We start from the raw sequence: 14646 nt of genomic DNA, 5'->3' as shown, positions 1-14646 counted from the left end.
GTTGTTAAAGTGATAAATACTCTTAGTATAACAGCCCTGGTGAGAAAGAACACCATTCTAAATTGAAGACTTACATTAAATGGCTTTAGCTATGTTTAGATCTAAATAGACAAATACTTCCCATCCTTGTCACACACATACGTCATATAACCTCAAAATGTTCCCCAAAAAGGAATGCCGTAGTTCCACTGCTCCGGACATTTTGTCTTGTGACGAATCACATAATTTACAAGTCAAGACTTTTTCCGTGTTCAAATTTATCTTATTTTTTTAAATTTTGCTCTGGGATTAGATTCCCAAAAGTGGTAACGTCACAAAAAAAGATTTAAAAATTGACGTCATATTTTAAAGAAGTGTAAAAACTTCTTTGCTGAGGTGAGATTTATAAATGTGACTCATTTTTAACGGTTATTAAGCAAAAAAGTTACTTTGAAGTGGCCGCTTTATGTAACGTTGGATCACATCACATTTTAAATTTAAAACTCGTAATATTTTATGCATAAGTAGGTACTTCTTTCTCTTAGAAATTATTATTATTAGGTAGGTAGGCAATAGATTGTGAGTTAAGAACCAGAAAAAGTTTTAAAATGCATCACTATTGAAATTCGAACTCGTAATACTAGGTACCTACCCACTCAATTGTTAGGATTCCTTATTCGTTGGTACACACTTAAATTGTCAGTTCTTACGGTTTGAATATCGAATACGGATACCATCTCGATTGTTATGATTTCTTCTTAGCAGGTAGGTACCGATTTAGATTGTTAGTTGGGAAACGTCTAATGGTTTGATTAAACATCAATTTTAAATTTCGAATACAGGATTTTATTTAAAATGCTATATTTTATTGTTAGGATTCCTTATTAGTAGGTACCTACTTTTAAATTTTTATACCGCATGAATATATTTTCAAGATAAAGGGGTATTTTAGGGGAAACATCTGTAACCTACACAGAAACGCTACACAGTGGAATATTTGTTTTTCTAATCCGGTCAAAATTTGATGTGTTTTTTCTTCAGTACCAACTTAATCAACATCATAAGTGAACAGTGATAATAATTTTAGTATTGTTTTAAGTGAGTTTTTGACCGATGTTGTCAACAGTGGCTTCGATGAAGCTCGACATGAAATGTTATGTCAAGTGGAAAAGATGAATGTGGGAGTTTGTTTCTGCCGACTGCATCAAAAGGATAAATTGATAAATCACCAAATAAAACGCAGAATTTCTAAGGTATGTTTAATATATTATTTTTTATAATCCCGTACTGTTGATAGCTCCCTTTAGCCCCTTTGTTGTAATCATAATAATTTTTTTATTAACTTCCGTTTTGATTTGATACATCTTTTGGCGTGTCAAGACGGGTGGACACTGTATTTATTTATTTTATATTGTATATTTGCTTTTACTCTCACTAAAATTGGCAATGGATCTTTTCTAAATGATGAAGAAATTATAATTTTCAAAATGTTTCTTTGTTTTTAATTTAATTATAATAAAATTATTGTTTTTTATTATATATATTAGACTTACTTAAATTTTCACTTCAATAAAAATGAATTTCGAAGTTTCACATTTGTTTATTTTTTTGTAGCAAATAAAGATCATGATGTCCTGACTGGGATCTCTCGTGCTGAGGATTTCATTTACATATTAAAATACATATGTAGTTTGTAGTCCATATTTGGTGTCGCAATATATATTTTTTTTATTTCTGATCTCCCTGTGTTTTGTATCCAGATTTTTATTTGAGATTTAAATCTTATAATGTTGCGATTTTCGAAAGAGAGTGGGATTTTGTTGTGAAGTTTAGTGCAATTATAATATAAGACGTTTTTTTTCCTAACCAACTAACCATCACGCCGCTTCCCCGCAGGGGTAGGCAGAGAGGACGGACCGCCAAACAACTCGGTCTTGGCACACACTTCTTGCCTCATTTACATTCATACATCGTCTCATACATACTGTTCTATTATTCTGACTCTTGACATGGCCCGACTCGAGTATCTGATTCACTTGTTCGTGCCATGTCTTTCTCGGGCGTCCTTAGTTTTTTTTTTAACTTCCGATTTTATTGTCCGGGTTAAATCTTCCCCATAGGAAAAACTAAACCCTTCCACACACTTTTCCACAAATGATCATCTAGTCAATCAACATATTTATGTAAGTGCATTATATAAGAAAAATTAATACAAAACAATACGAGAACAACACGTCAACTCACCAGAGATCAAATGGGAAAATAATTCACCGACTCCAGGTATTTTCATATCAGAGGGTTCGGCTCGGTAGAACTAATTATAAATTTTTTTTTATGCTTCCGATTTTGCTGTCCGGGTTAAATCTTCCCCATAGGAAAAACTAAACCCTTCCACTCACTTTTCCACAAATGATCAGCTAGTCAATCAACACTATGTAAGTGCATTATATAAGTAAAATAAATACAAAACAATACAAGAACAACAACACGTCAACTCACCAGATATCAAATGGGAAAAAAATTCACCGTCTCCCACAGACATAGGAATTATTAGACGAGAAGATAATGGCGAGGGGTAAAATCAACTGTTGAAGAACGAAGGGAGTGAAGCTGACTGTGATTCGTCAATAAATCAATCTGACAGTAAATAGGCATTTCGCATTATAATATCACCATTTACTTCTTAAAAGTAAAATCTGCTTTTGAATGAATAGACATTTTTACATGGGAGCGCAAATTACTCGCCACGTTATGAACAAATTTGCGAAGTCTAAATTCGGCAAAAAAAATCGGTTCTATTTTCAGAGTCGAATATTTCGTTTAAGTATTTAGTTAAGACACTTTTATAAATGTTCATAATTTACTTCCCAGCAACCAACCAGCTTTGTGTTTCGCGTCCAGACGTTTCTCGATGTGATAGTAACAACTGATTCATATTATACGATGTGAATATGCTTAAAATAAAGTAAAATAATGCTTATATATGGAATGTAATACGACAATTGGGTTTATTCTCTTTTTCACATCTATTTTTACAAGATTTCATAGTACAAGTCCATTTTGCCGTGTTATTTCGTAAAATGAACCGATGATGCCTCGACCATAGTTCGCACAAGAATGATGACGTCACGTTTTCAAATTTCACTTGAGGCCATACGCGAGCACAGCCGGCTCCAATGGAACCGGTATGGGGAGTGGGGATAATACGCTTTTAATCACTTAGGGCAGGTCTACTAATATTCATATGTCTATGCCGTCTCCAGATATTTTCATATCAGAGGGTTCGGCTCGGTAGAACTTCTAACAGGGCCTATAAATCCTACTGATCCCTCAACATAAATATTTAAAAAAATCTTTTGTTATCCTACATGTATTCAAAATGACCGACTTTTGCATCTTTATATATAAATTTTTTGATAGATCTAATACGCCTAAATTTTTAATTAGAGAGCTAGGTATAATGCCAGTAGCCGAAATAACGAATGGTAATATTTTTATAGTCTGAGAATGCCAAATTCTTTTTATTTCATTTCCTAAATCTGTGTATTTTCTTATTTTTTCGCTAACAGATTTTTGAATATTACAGGAATTTGGTATAGCGACATCAATGATATAAATTATTTCTTATTTATTTTTATTATTACGTCCTTATTTTCGTCCATTCTTTGCTTTTTTCCTTGTTACAAATATGTACTTAACAGAAAGAGAGGTTATGATGGAGCTATCAGCGCAGAACCATTTATATTAATATTTCAGCTGTCAAAAAAAGCTGTGTAAACCTATAAACTTTGAGTGATCAATATCAAAAGTCTAAACTTTAAATTTAAAGAACTGCATTCACTTGGGGTAACTTTTACACCATCAGACGAGGCATCACTTTGACATTTTAATTTATTTTTTATTTACTGTAGCACAATAAAGCCAACGGGGGCGTACCGTGGGTGAATAAGAAGAATGGAAAGATGAAGTACAATTTTTCCCATCCCCTAAAAGGTGCAAAAATAAATGTACATGAATTCTTCAAAATATTTACATAAATAAGCTCTCCATTTCAAATCGAACGAAAACGTAGATTGTTTCGCGCTGCTTTCGTGTTTGTTCTGTGAAGGGGGAGGGGGGACTGTGGGGACGATGTTTCTCAATATTTTTCAACCTGCGGCCCCTTATTGAATATACAATATTATTTTTCTGCAAGAAAATATTAGTCAAATTACAGAAACAAGGAGCTGGAAGCGAGAAATCAATACTTAATCTACTCTCAGTATCGCCCTTGTGTAAGACATAAGAGCTGGAAGACAGTTGGAATCAGTTAGGTTATGTTGCAATTGGGACTCTTGTGCGGTATGAAAACAAGAATAAACTGATTTTTTAATGGAAGACACAGGAGGCCTTGAGGAAAACAAAATTCTTCAAGGCCTATGTCATCTTTGGGCTAACTTAGGGATGCTGTGTGGAGGTTTTTTTTTGAGGAGAGGAAGAAGTGAACATGGGTCTTGAAGAGACTCAGGTTGTCGGAAGGAGGAAACCCTCGAGGCCTGCAAATCTTTACACAGCAGAGTTGTTGAACTCAAGAACGAGTCGTAAAAACGATCTATTCTGTTAAGCACGCGTTTGACGTGTTAATTGGAATCAGTGGAACTACGGCATCTCCGATTTGGGACATTATATGATTGTGAGAGTGAAAGGATTTGTAAAGGGAAGAGGTATCCGTCGTCTTTGGCACTTTTAGGGTTAAACAGTCCCCGATTGAGAGCCCCTGCTCAAGGATACGAGAAATACTAGAGACTATACTATATTTTATGTTTATAAAATATCAACTGCGACATAATTCATTGTAGAGTAGGGTATTAATCAATCCAAATTCTATGAATAAATTTACAATTTTTATTCGCTGCGGAAGACGGAAGCAGGGTAGGGGGCATGGGGAATAAATGATGAAGAATATTAAAAATGTAAAGAAATTTTGGATACAGCCCTGGGGGGGTAGCAGAGACAGATTGAAGCTTCTCACCGAAGTTATAATAGTGGTTATATTAACCTTAGACTCGGGTTTAAACCTGGTTTAACTGGAGGTTAAGTTAATCGATTTTAAAGTTATTTCTTTTGACGCGAAACCTTTTGTGAAATATCTGATCGTTTACAAACATTGAAAGTTTTAAAGAATTCTTTATTGATGACTAGCGCAGACTCTTGAAAAATCTTTAGTAAGACTCTACTTGTCATGATTATCCATTAAAAAAATAAACATGACAAATATGTACACATTTCAAATATAGAATAAAATTAATTTTCTGGTTAAAATATATTATAAGTAGACAGGAACTTTATGGCTTGTCTAAATTCTTCAACATCCAACACAGTAGACGTAAGGCAATATTATTGTTATACAATTCAAGAAGGAATGTAAGTGTAAGTCTCTTTCGCACAAATCTTATATTTGGATTTGAGGATGTGCAATTTTTTTTTGTTTTAAATTATTATACATATATAGGCCATTGAACAATTTAATTTTTCATGATTTTAAAGGCAACTTTAAATAATTGTCTCTAAAAACGAGTAACATATCTATGATCAACAATGTCTTTTTCTTTAGTAGTAATGCAGGTTTTTAAATACCGGTAAATTAATTATTAGGTACGGTCGTGTATGTATTTTTGCACTTCGATACAATCGATTAGTGACGAAATGTTAACATTTTAACTAGTTTCTCAATGTTAAAAGCGGGTAATCTTAAGAATAAAAAACGCCCTGACTCCCATACAGCGCTGATTGAAAAAAAGTTGGCTTTTTGAGAATGGTGACGTCACACGTCATTTCCATAGATTTGGTTGCGATTTTGGGAGACCCAAAACATAAACTTAACTGAAATTATATTATCTTTTATATCTAACTATATATACATTAAACCTAACTATATTAGAAAAAGGCTGGAATTCCTTATTAAAATGTACCGTTGATAATAATCTAATAATGTAATTGACTCTTCTCAAAACGACTAGTTTTACATACACAGGTATACATCGGGGCTCACAGCGGCAGAATCTTGATACATTTCCATATTAAACTTCTGTGAAATTTGTTTAAAAAAGCATTTAGACATATTTCTTTTTAAAAACTGCTAGCTACTAAAACCTTTCAAGCCTTCACGCTAAAATATTAACGTTCCATAAATGTTCCAACTGTCAAGAAAGTATGAAAGTAACACACTTTTTCAGGAGAAAGCGTTTCGCAGTCCCCTGGGAACGTAATAATATGAAATATAATATTTCTAACGTCTACATTATCCGGTGATGTGTCCATTGAAGCGTGAATTTCTCGGACTTTACGTTACAATTGCCAAGGGACGTATATAATCGCACAATGTCTTCGTACTACACGCTACATACTCTTCTTGTCGTGCTTTAGGTGCGATATGGAACATCTCTTTAAATTCATCTACACAATGAAAAATGTATTATTTTAATGAAAAATGTTATTTTTAATTGTCAAGTCTCTGACATCCCTGAATTGTTGAAGCTACTTTGCCATACCCGCCGGCCATAGTGGCCAAGTGGAGATAAATTTGAATTGTAACAATAAACTCACTACTATTTGCGCTATTATAATATTTTGCTAGATTATATCTGTTGGCAAGTCACCTTTTCTGTATATTTTATCCTGTTTAAATGAAGTGCTTTCTATTATTGTAGCATTCTATGCATTAAAAAAATTCAGCTGTATCACATTCAATGTCGTTTTGTATACATATTGTTGTGTTCTTAAATATAATAGTAAAATTCACCTATGTACCACTGTGTACTTATAATCTCATGTATCACATTATTGTAAACGCCTTTTATGGCGTTTAATAAATAAATAAATAACTTTTTTATACTTGGCGAAGCACTACACATAGAAATGCAAAAATCATGTGTTTTTAGTTTCAAAATTTCATAGCTTAGAATATTTTAGATGGTTTAATTAAGGCGATGCACTACGTAGTAATGCAAAATCGTGTTTTTTTGGTTTGAAAATTTGGTCGCCTAGAAATGTTTCAGATGCTTTAATTAAATACTGCGAGTAGAATACATCTTGGCCTTTGAAATAATCGAGTATTTTTTAAATAAGTCTTTTTATAAGCCCAGAATAAAATAATGTATAAGGTCTATGAAAACCGCCTTAAAGTTCAAAATCTCCTACCTTCGAACCCATTTTCGGTTATGATGTTATTGTATAGTGTGGCAAATTAAGTTATTTATAAAATGATCGGAAAAAAATTAAATATTTATGTCTGAACATCCACAAAATAAAATAAAACGCACGTTTAGGCCATGTTTTTTTCTTGCATAAATCAAAACAGGCGGATGGTGTTAAGCGGGAATTTAAACCTTATCGCCATCTACGTAAGGGGTGTTATTGATTACGGCTCGATTTAAAATAGTACCCGACGTAGTGCATCGCCTTAAATACTGCCGGTAGAACACATCTTGGCCTTTGAAATAATTGAGGATTTAAAAAAAAACTCTTTTTATAAGCGCAGTAAAAATATCAGTATCCGACCCATAAAATCTCCTACATTTTCGATTTTGGTTTTCTTGTATAATGTTGCGAATTAAGTTCTTTAGAAAATGATCGTAAAAACTTAAATATTTTTGTCTGAACTTCGGTAAATAAAATAAAACACTTTTTGGTGAAGTTTTTTTATTTGCATTATCAATCGTAACAGTTGGCTGGTGTAAAGCGGCAATTTAAACTTAATCGCCATATACTCGTAGGTAAGGAATACTGAAGGGATTGGGGGTGGTTTTTAGAAAAATCATGTAGATAAGTGACCTTTCACATTTTTTTTATTTATTTATTTTATCTTTAATTTTTTAAATTTTTTTTATTATTTTTTTTTTTTTTTAATAAATGTTTACATGTTTTGAAGGTCAAGTGTGCAAAATTTTATCAATCGCAGAATAAAATTGTAGATTTGTACGAAAAATAAACCCACACTCTGACACTGACACCTGAGGTCAAATTGTTATGACATTTCGAATTTCTTGATGTTTATTTAGTGCAATTTTTTTTTACTTCGAACGGCGTTTAGAACCGTGTAACAGTTCTCGTATCTTATTAAATTCGGATTTATAAGCTTTAGCTCTACCGCACCAAAGCCGCGCAAACTCTAGTATCATTCTTCTATTCATCTTGGTAAAGGTGGGTTCTAATACCTCGACGTTCGCCATTTTGAGTCATTTCATCATTTGTAGGGGAAAAATATCACGACGTCTTTCACAATACACATCGCGGGAAGGAGTCGTTACTTTTCATGGAGGATTCCCTCTAACCACTTCTCTTTCATTGGTTTCTACCAAGCTAGGACTATTTTTAAATAGTAGAGCAGTATGTATAAGCCCTGGAATTATTTTTTTCTCTTTTTGTGCTTAGATTTTTGCTATTTTTTGTGAAATGTAGATTTGGATCGCTTTGATTTCGTCTGTGAAATGGTTTAATAATAAACTTTTCTATTTGATATTATAAAAACAAACACTACATTGGTTACAGTGAACAATTTACAGATATTAAATATTTCAAGGTGCCTTTGATATGTTTCCTATATGATATGTATATTCAATAATTACCGGGTGACGTGTGTAGTGTGTAGGTGTGTCTACATGGGTGAGTGGCTGTGTAAATATGCGCATTGAACACTTTATAATATTATTGACGTGATGCCACTTTTAAATTTGGGCAGTGAATCCGAAAAAATGTCGACATTCGAATTTAGACAAATATTATTGAATGTTTGAAAAGCGCGGTTAATTTATGAATTGGATGCTAGATTCTGCAAAAGTAAAGAAACCAATGTTTTATTTACTGGTTTAAATGACAATCGTAGATTGTCATTTAATTGTCATTGCCTCGATAACTTATTTTCTCTGACATTGTTGGATAGAGAGAGCAGACATTTTGAAAATCTGATCAATAAGACTTTAACTCTGGGCATAAACGGGCAGTCTAGTTGATATTATCCTCTCAACACACGGATTGCAATCTGCAGAGCATAGGCGTCGGGTGGGAATGCTATCCTTGTTCTACCGGTATTTCAATCGATGATGCTCCGACGAACTAGTGTCATTGATACCTTCGGCGCCGGTGCACAGTCGGGAAACACGCCAAACGCGCGACCAACATTTTACGCGGCTGCCTTTTTCACATGAGATCGGGTCGTTTCTACGACTTGTTTTAGAGTTCAGCAGCTCTGCTGTGGAATTATTTTCCGTCCTCTGTTTCCTCCCTCATACAACAGAGTCATCTTCAAGACCCAGGTACACTCCTTCCTTTTTTCAAAAAGACCGTCAAGGATCCCTGAAGGTGACTAAGGCACTGAGGGATATTATTTTTCTCTACTGTGTGGAGTTAATGTAAAAAAAATATTTTAAAAATAGGATTAATCTTTGTGGTGCTCTTTTTGTAAAATATGACTTCAGAGGCTCTGTACAAAGCTACAGATTAACCATAACCATACTGGTTTATACTTGGTAAAAAGTAATGTCATAATGTGAATGTTCTATAATTTTTGCAAATGGCGTCAAATGTCATTGTGTTTTGACATTTATGTTGTAGACAGATAGTGAATTAGTTTACAACCAGCAATGGAGCGATACACACCTGAAGAACGCGGAATTATTGTTACTGCTTATTTGACCAATTTCCAGTCTTTTTTTAACGCAGGTGTGTCAAAAGTAATGTCATAATGTGAATGTGCTATAATTTTTGCAAATGGCGTCAAATGTCATTGTGTTTTGACATTTATGTTGTAGACAGATAGTGAATTAGTTGACAACAAGCAATGGAGCGATACACTCCTGAAGAACGGGGAATTATTGTTACTGCTTATTTGACTTATTTCCGATCTATTTTTTTAACGCAGGTGGGGCAAAATTAATGTCATAATGTGAATTGGCTGCCAATTTGTTAGAAATTATAAAAATTGGGCTCAAAAAATCACCTAAAGTTTATTTGAAGGTTTGCACGAGACGCTCAGTCAAACGCTTAGTTGTTCGCGCACATTGTGCAGGACGACAAAATTCTCTTCAGCCTCCCAACATACCCCAATTATTGGGAATGCCATAATCCCACTGGCTCCATACTGTTATGACTTCTGTCCAATCACAAAAAATATATACATACGTATATTGAAAAACCCTCTCATCCTAATAATTTACAGATGTTTTCTGTTGTTGGGGGATTTTGTACTATTACTGCACGAAATGCAGGTAGAAGATTTTTTTAAATCGGCAGACCGTGTTGAAAACAGTGGGGAGGAGTATAAGCATAAACAGAATACCAAGGCTTGCTAATGTCTGCATGCAAAAAGACACTTCTGAGATATTTCAATCAACCCCCCACCCCTAAGGCTCTCTAGAAGATGAAACCTTTTGGCTGGTGGATGTTGCAAAATTCAGCGACAAACAACGCAGAGAGAAACATTATATTCTGGGGGTGTTGCAAGAATGCTACTGTTGTCTCGCGTATTTACAAAGCCTATACCATTTCAGTCAAAGTAATGACTATAATAATGGATAAGCGTTTGTTTTTTCAAATATATTATAACCTTACTTACACATGCATTAGACCAGATCATTTATCATTAAAAAAACAGGTATTAAAATACATGCTATTCAATGTAATATTGGATAATTAAGAACGCTAGTAGAAAAAAATGTTACAATAATGTTAATTTTTTTCTCTTTCTTTCTTCTTTTTATTTTTTTTTCTTCTTGCAATTAAATATCAATGTACTATGTCATGGTCACCCTAAATGTTTACTACATTATACTGTAATGGTCCCACCTCTCATAACTTTTCTCTCCTTCCTTTCCCTCAGAGGACGCCGTATCCCCAAGGCCCTGAGAATTTTTTTCTTCTAGGCCTCCTTCGTGGAGCTAATTTAAAAAAAATCGTTATGATTTTCCATATGGGTCCGGATATGTTTCCATACGGGGATCGGTATGAAATAATGCATTGTGTAAAACGTCCATTAGGCTCGGGGAATTGACCGGAAATACAAGTCATGTTTCTAGTAAAAGCGTTTTTTGGATAAGGCAACGACTATCGAATATAATAAGTACATAATATGATGTATCGAGTATCGACGTGATAAATAACTTTTTAATGTGATGTGCACACACGGGGGTAAATGATCCTGTTTAAAAAGTGACAGCATGCCAATTTCCGGAGTATATGGAGAACACGTGTTCTTTTCTTAACAAATGTCATGACGTAATGCGACAATAACTGTATGCCAATATTTTTATGAACACCTGTTCCCCCGTCCTCATAAAACATTCGCTTATAGCTGATGCTTTCTTAGGAACTCTGTCAATTCATTTTTCAAAGGCCTGCAGTCCCGTTTTTAACAGGAAAACTAGTAATTTGACTAGACTTAATTATAAAGTACATTCTGGAAAAATTGCGAGTTCAAATAAAATAAAATATGCGGACCTTTTTGTTCTATATAACCACGCCCGATTTAAACATTGATTTTCTAGGGAAAAATAAATAAAATCATGGCTTATAATGAATTAGGCATTAGAAAATAATTTTAAAATACTTTATATTTTTGTGATGCTTTTTAAAATTACGAAAACAAGTCTTTTTGAAAAAAAAAAACATTCACTCGTTTTCGGTGAACTACAGAAGACGAATAATTTTCTCCATGTTTTATCTGTTTATCAATGTTCAAAGTCATCGCTTCTTTTTACGAAATAAAATAATAATAATTTTGAAACTCAGGTTTCGTAATATTATTAATAAATCCTTTGTATAAGTTATCGTCTAAAACCGTCTTATCATTCTATATAAATTCGATAAACTTTAACAATATAGCGTTCAATCTTTTGTGCTATTCAGCGCCCAGTATTTAACACAGCCGGGGCACGACGGACCACCACCCCTCACAAACTAGGGCTGCATTACCGGTTTTACGGTAAATGTGGCTAATTTACATTACCGATTTTCCAGTAAATTATAATTAGCTGAACAGTTTTTAGAAATCAGATGAAGACAGTAATTTTACAGCCATTTTGAACATTCAATCAAATTCGAATCAAAATTCTGCTTGAAGGGGTAGGAATTGGTGATGAGGGTGGTTTTTAATTTCTCGTGTAGACAGTCACATTCCTCGTGTTTTTAAGGTCAGGTGTGCAAAAAATCATCAATCTCGGAATAAAACTGTAGATTTTTATGAAAAAACGAAGGCAGGCCACGCTACTCTTCTTTACATAATATGAAGATATTGTACTGGACACCTACGCCAGTGACATTGACTGTAAATGCCGGTTTCCTCTGGGGGTACCTTGGGTAAGGATTTGAATAGAAACACAACTTGCGAAAGTCGTCAGACAACTGACTGGTTGAGCCAGTTGTTGGCGTATTTATTGGGTTCAAATTCAATAATTTCTATACGTGTTAATGTGGAGCAATTATTCTTAAATCTAAACATATACTAAGGTCCCACAGTTTGTCGTGCGACTAATTCATCCTTGAACTGGCGATATGACACGTGGTTCGAATACAATAGTTTCTACACGTGTTAATGTGGAGCAATTATTCTTAAATCTAAACATATACTAAGTCCCACGGTTTGTCGTGCGAGTAAACAACAAAGGATTCTTCATCGTACAATGCGTCACATCAGACAAATATTCATTTTCTTGATTATTTAATAATTATTTAGGTATATCCATCTGCTGTCCGGTACAGATATAATACATAATATGTATGTAATAATACATTAATTTTGACTGCAAAATCTTATTTATTACTATCGGTTTTAAATAAAAACGCATTATTTTAAACTTTTTAATGTAAAATCGTGTATGTGTTTTAATACCTACAGAGTGATAGATGATTACTCTAAATTTCGCCCCCATAAAACATTTCTTTCTAAATTCTATTCAATGTTTACATGGCTTTAACCATTTTTAATTACTAAATATTAATCGCCAAGTTCTTTCCAACCTTCCTCTTTCCACTATTTCCTTTCCTTTCCAAAACGTCTTAACCCTCAGGTATTTTGTTCGTTTTTGAGAACAGTTCATACAGGTCTCATAAAAATTGTTGCGTCTGCCTTACTGTCATGGTGCAAAATATGATCTAAACGATGTTAGAAAGAGAAAACACCACGCTTTATATTCAAATCTAAAAATTAACCACAGATTTTTTTATTTATCATTTTTTTTCCGACCGCAATTCAACAAATAATCATAAAAAATTTCATGAAAATAAAATGTGTGTTTTTTTTCCTTCGTTATCAGTAATTTTAGTTTAAAAAAAACACGTAAGGTGAGCCACTTTTAAAACTTTTTTATGTTTTCCTTAAAAAATATATGTTTATTTCTAATAATAAAGCATATTTCATCACCTTTCTAAAACAGTTTTTAGTTTTCGGATACGTTCAGAAATATTCCATCTATTTGGATTTTATTACAAAGCGGAAATAATCCGACCATCTGACAGAATATGGCAGAGGCGTGATGGATTAAATTGGAGATTCCATAATTTAAATGTAAATCGTACGTAAATCACTTTTTAAAAAAATGTATTAATTTTATGTCATTCGCTAATGGAAATGCACCATATTTACCGGTAATGCATGCCCTATTACAAACACCATCTTGGTATTTAGCGTAAACCGGGGCAAAACTGGCCACCCCTGTTAGCCCGTTGGGGCACATTGAACACCCCGGTGGGGCACAAACGCCACCCCGCTTCTTCCACCCCGTTCTATTGTCATTAGAAACCGAGCCATCATCGTGCCTTTTTGTAATTTGCAAAGGGATCCCTCTTACCCCGCTCTACCCTCCAGGCGCCTGTACTTACTTACCCCGTCCTGTGGGTGCTCCATCTTACCCCCTTTTGCCGCGAAGGTACTTACCTACATTATAGTAAATTCTGTACTTTAGTTGAAGGGGTGAAAGCGAACGTAGAGAATTTCTGCGGAAATCAATGTTTGTCTCATAAGCGCTGTAATCTCCTGTTATTTTCTCAATTTTTTTCTCTACTTTCCAATTATTACCAAACAATAAAATTTCATTACCTGCGTGACATTTTAAAAATTGGAACTGATGTAAGGGTTAAGAATCAAATTATACAAGAATCTTTTCAAATTCAAACAAGCCTTACGAAGAAAAATGATCCTGTTATAAATATATCATGCCAAAAATATTAGTCATTCAGAATATATCGAAAACACGTGTTCTTCGTTCGCTTTTAACGGATACTTTGTTGGGCACTCTGTCAATTCATTCGTTAAAGGCCTGCAATCCCGCTTTTAACCGAATTACGTATAATTTTAAGAGATTTTTAATAAACTAGGAATATTTTATATCAGTAAGATTTCTCCGTGTAAGTTCACCTACATTATCGATTGTCTGAATTATTCACACAGTCAGTTCCAATTTTGGAAAATTACACTTAAATTTAAAGCAAATTTGAGTTAATTGAACCAGATTTTACACAGGACTAACGCACAGTCAACCGAAATTCTTAAGTTTGATCTTACAAACTGCTTTATATTAAAGAATAAATAAATTTAAAAAAATTAAAAATCATGGATCATATGGGTATAATTTAACCCAAAGTTTCGCCGCCAAAGTAAGCAGAGAAGATTTCCTTACTTGGATCACACCCCTTATT

At 33.7% G+C, this 14646-nt stretch overlaps 1 protein-coding gene across 7 annotated transcripts in view; it reads left to right on the top strand.

Annotated features, from left to right (window-relative positions):
- Positions 1-14646, top strand: part of LOC149409902 (latrophilin Cirl-like) — an 847643-nt gene that overhangs the window by 367606 nt on the left and 465391 nt on the right. For 3 of the 7 annotated variants that reach the window (XM_089649263.1, XM_089649258.1, XM_089649264.1), the window contains exon 2: positions 1021-1232. The exons of 3 other annotated variants lie outside the window; for them this stretch is intronic. The gene's annotated coding sequence lies outside the window, so the exon portion shown is untranslated. Of the gene's footprint in view, positions 1-848; positions 1233-14646 lie in introns of those variants that run through there. One more of the 7 variants, XM_089649259.1, reaches the window with a different exon arrangement.

The sequence above is a fragment of the Hesperophylax consimilis genome, chromosome 29 (assembly GCF_061612785.1).
Source record: "Hesperophylax consimilis isolate HC1 chromosome 29, BYU_Hcon_1.0, whole genome shotgun sequence".
NCBI lineage: Eukaryota > Metazoa > Arthropoda > Insecta > Trichoptera > Limnephilidae > Hesperophylax > Hesperophylax consimilis.
This window is presented reverse-complemented; position numbering and strand designations above follow the sequence as displayed.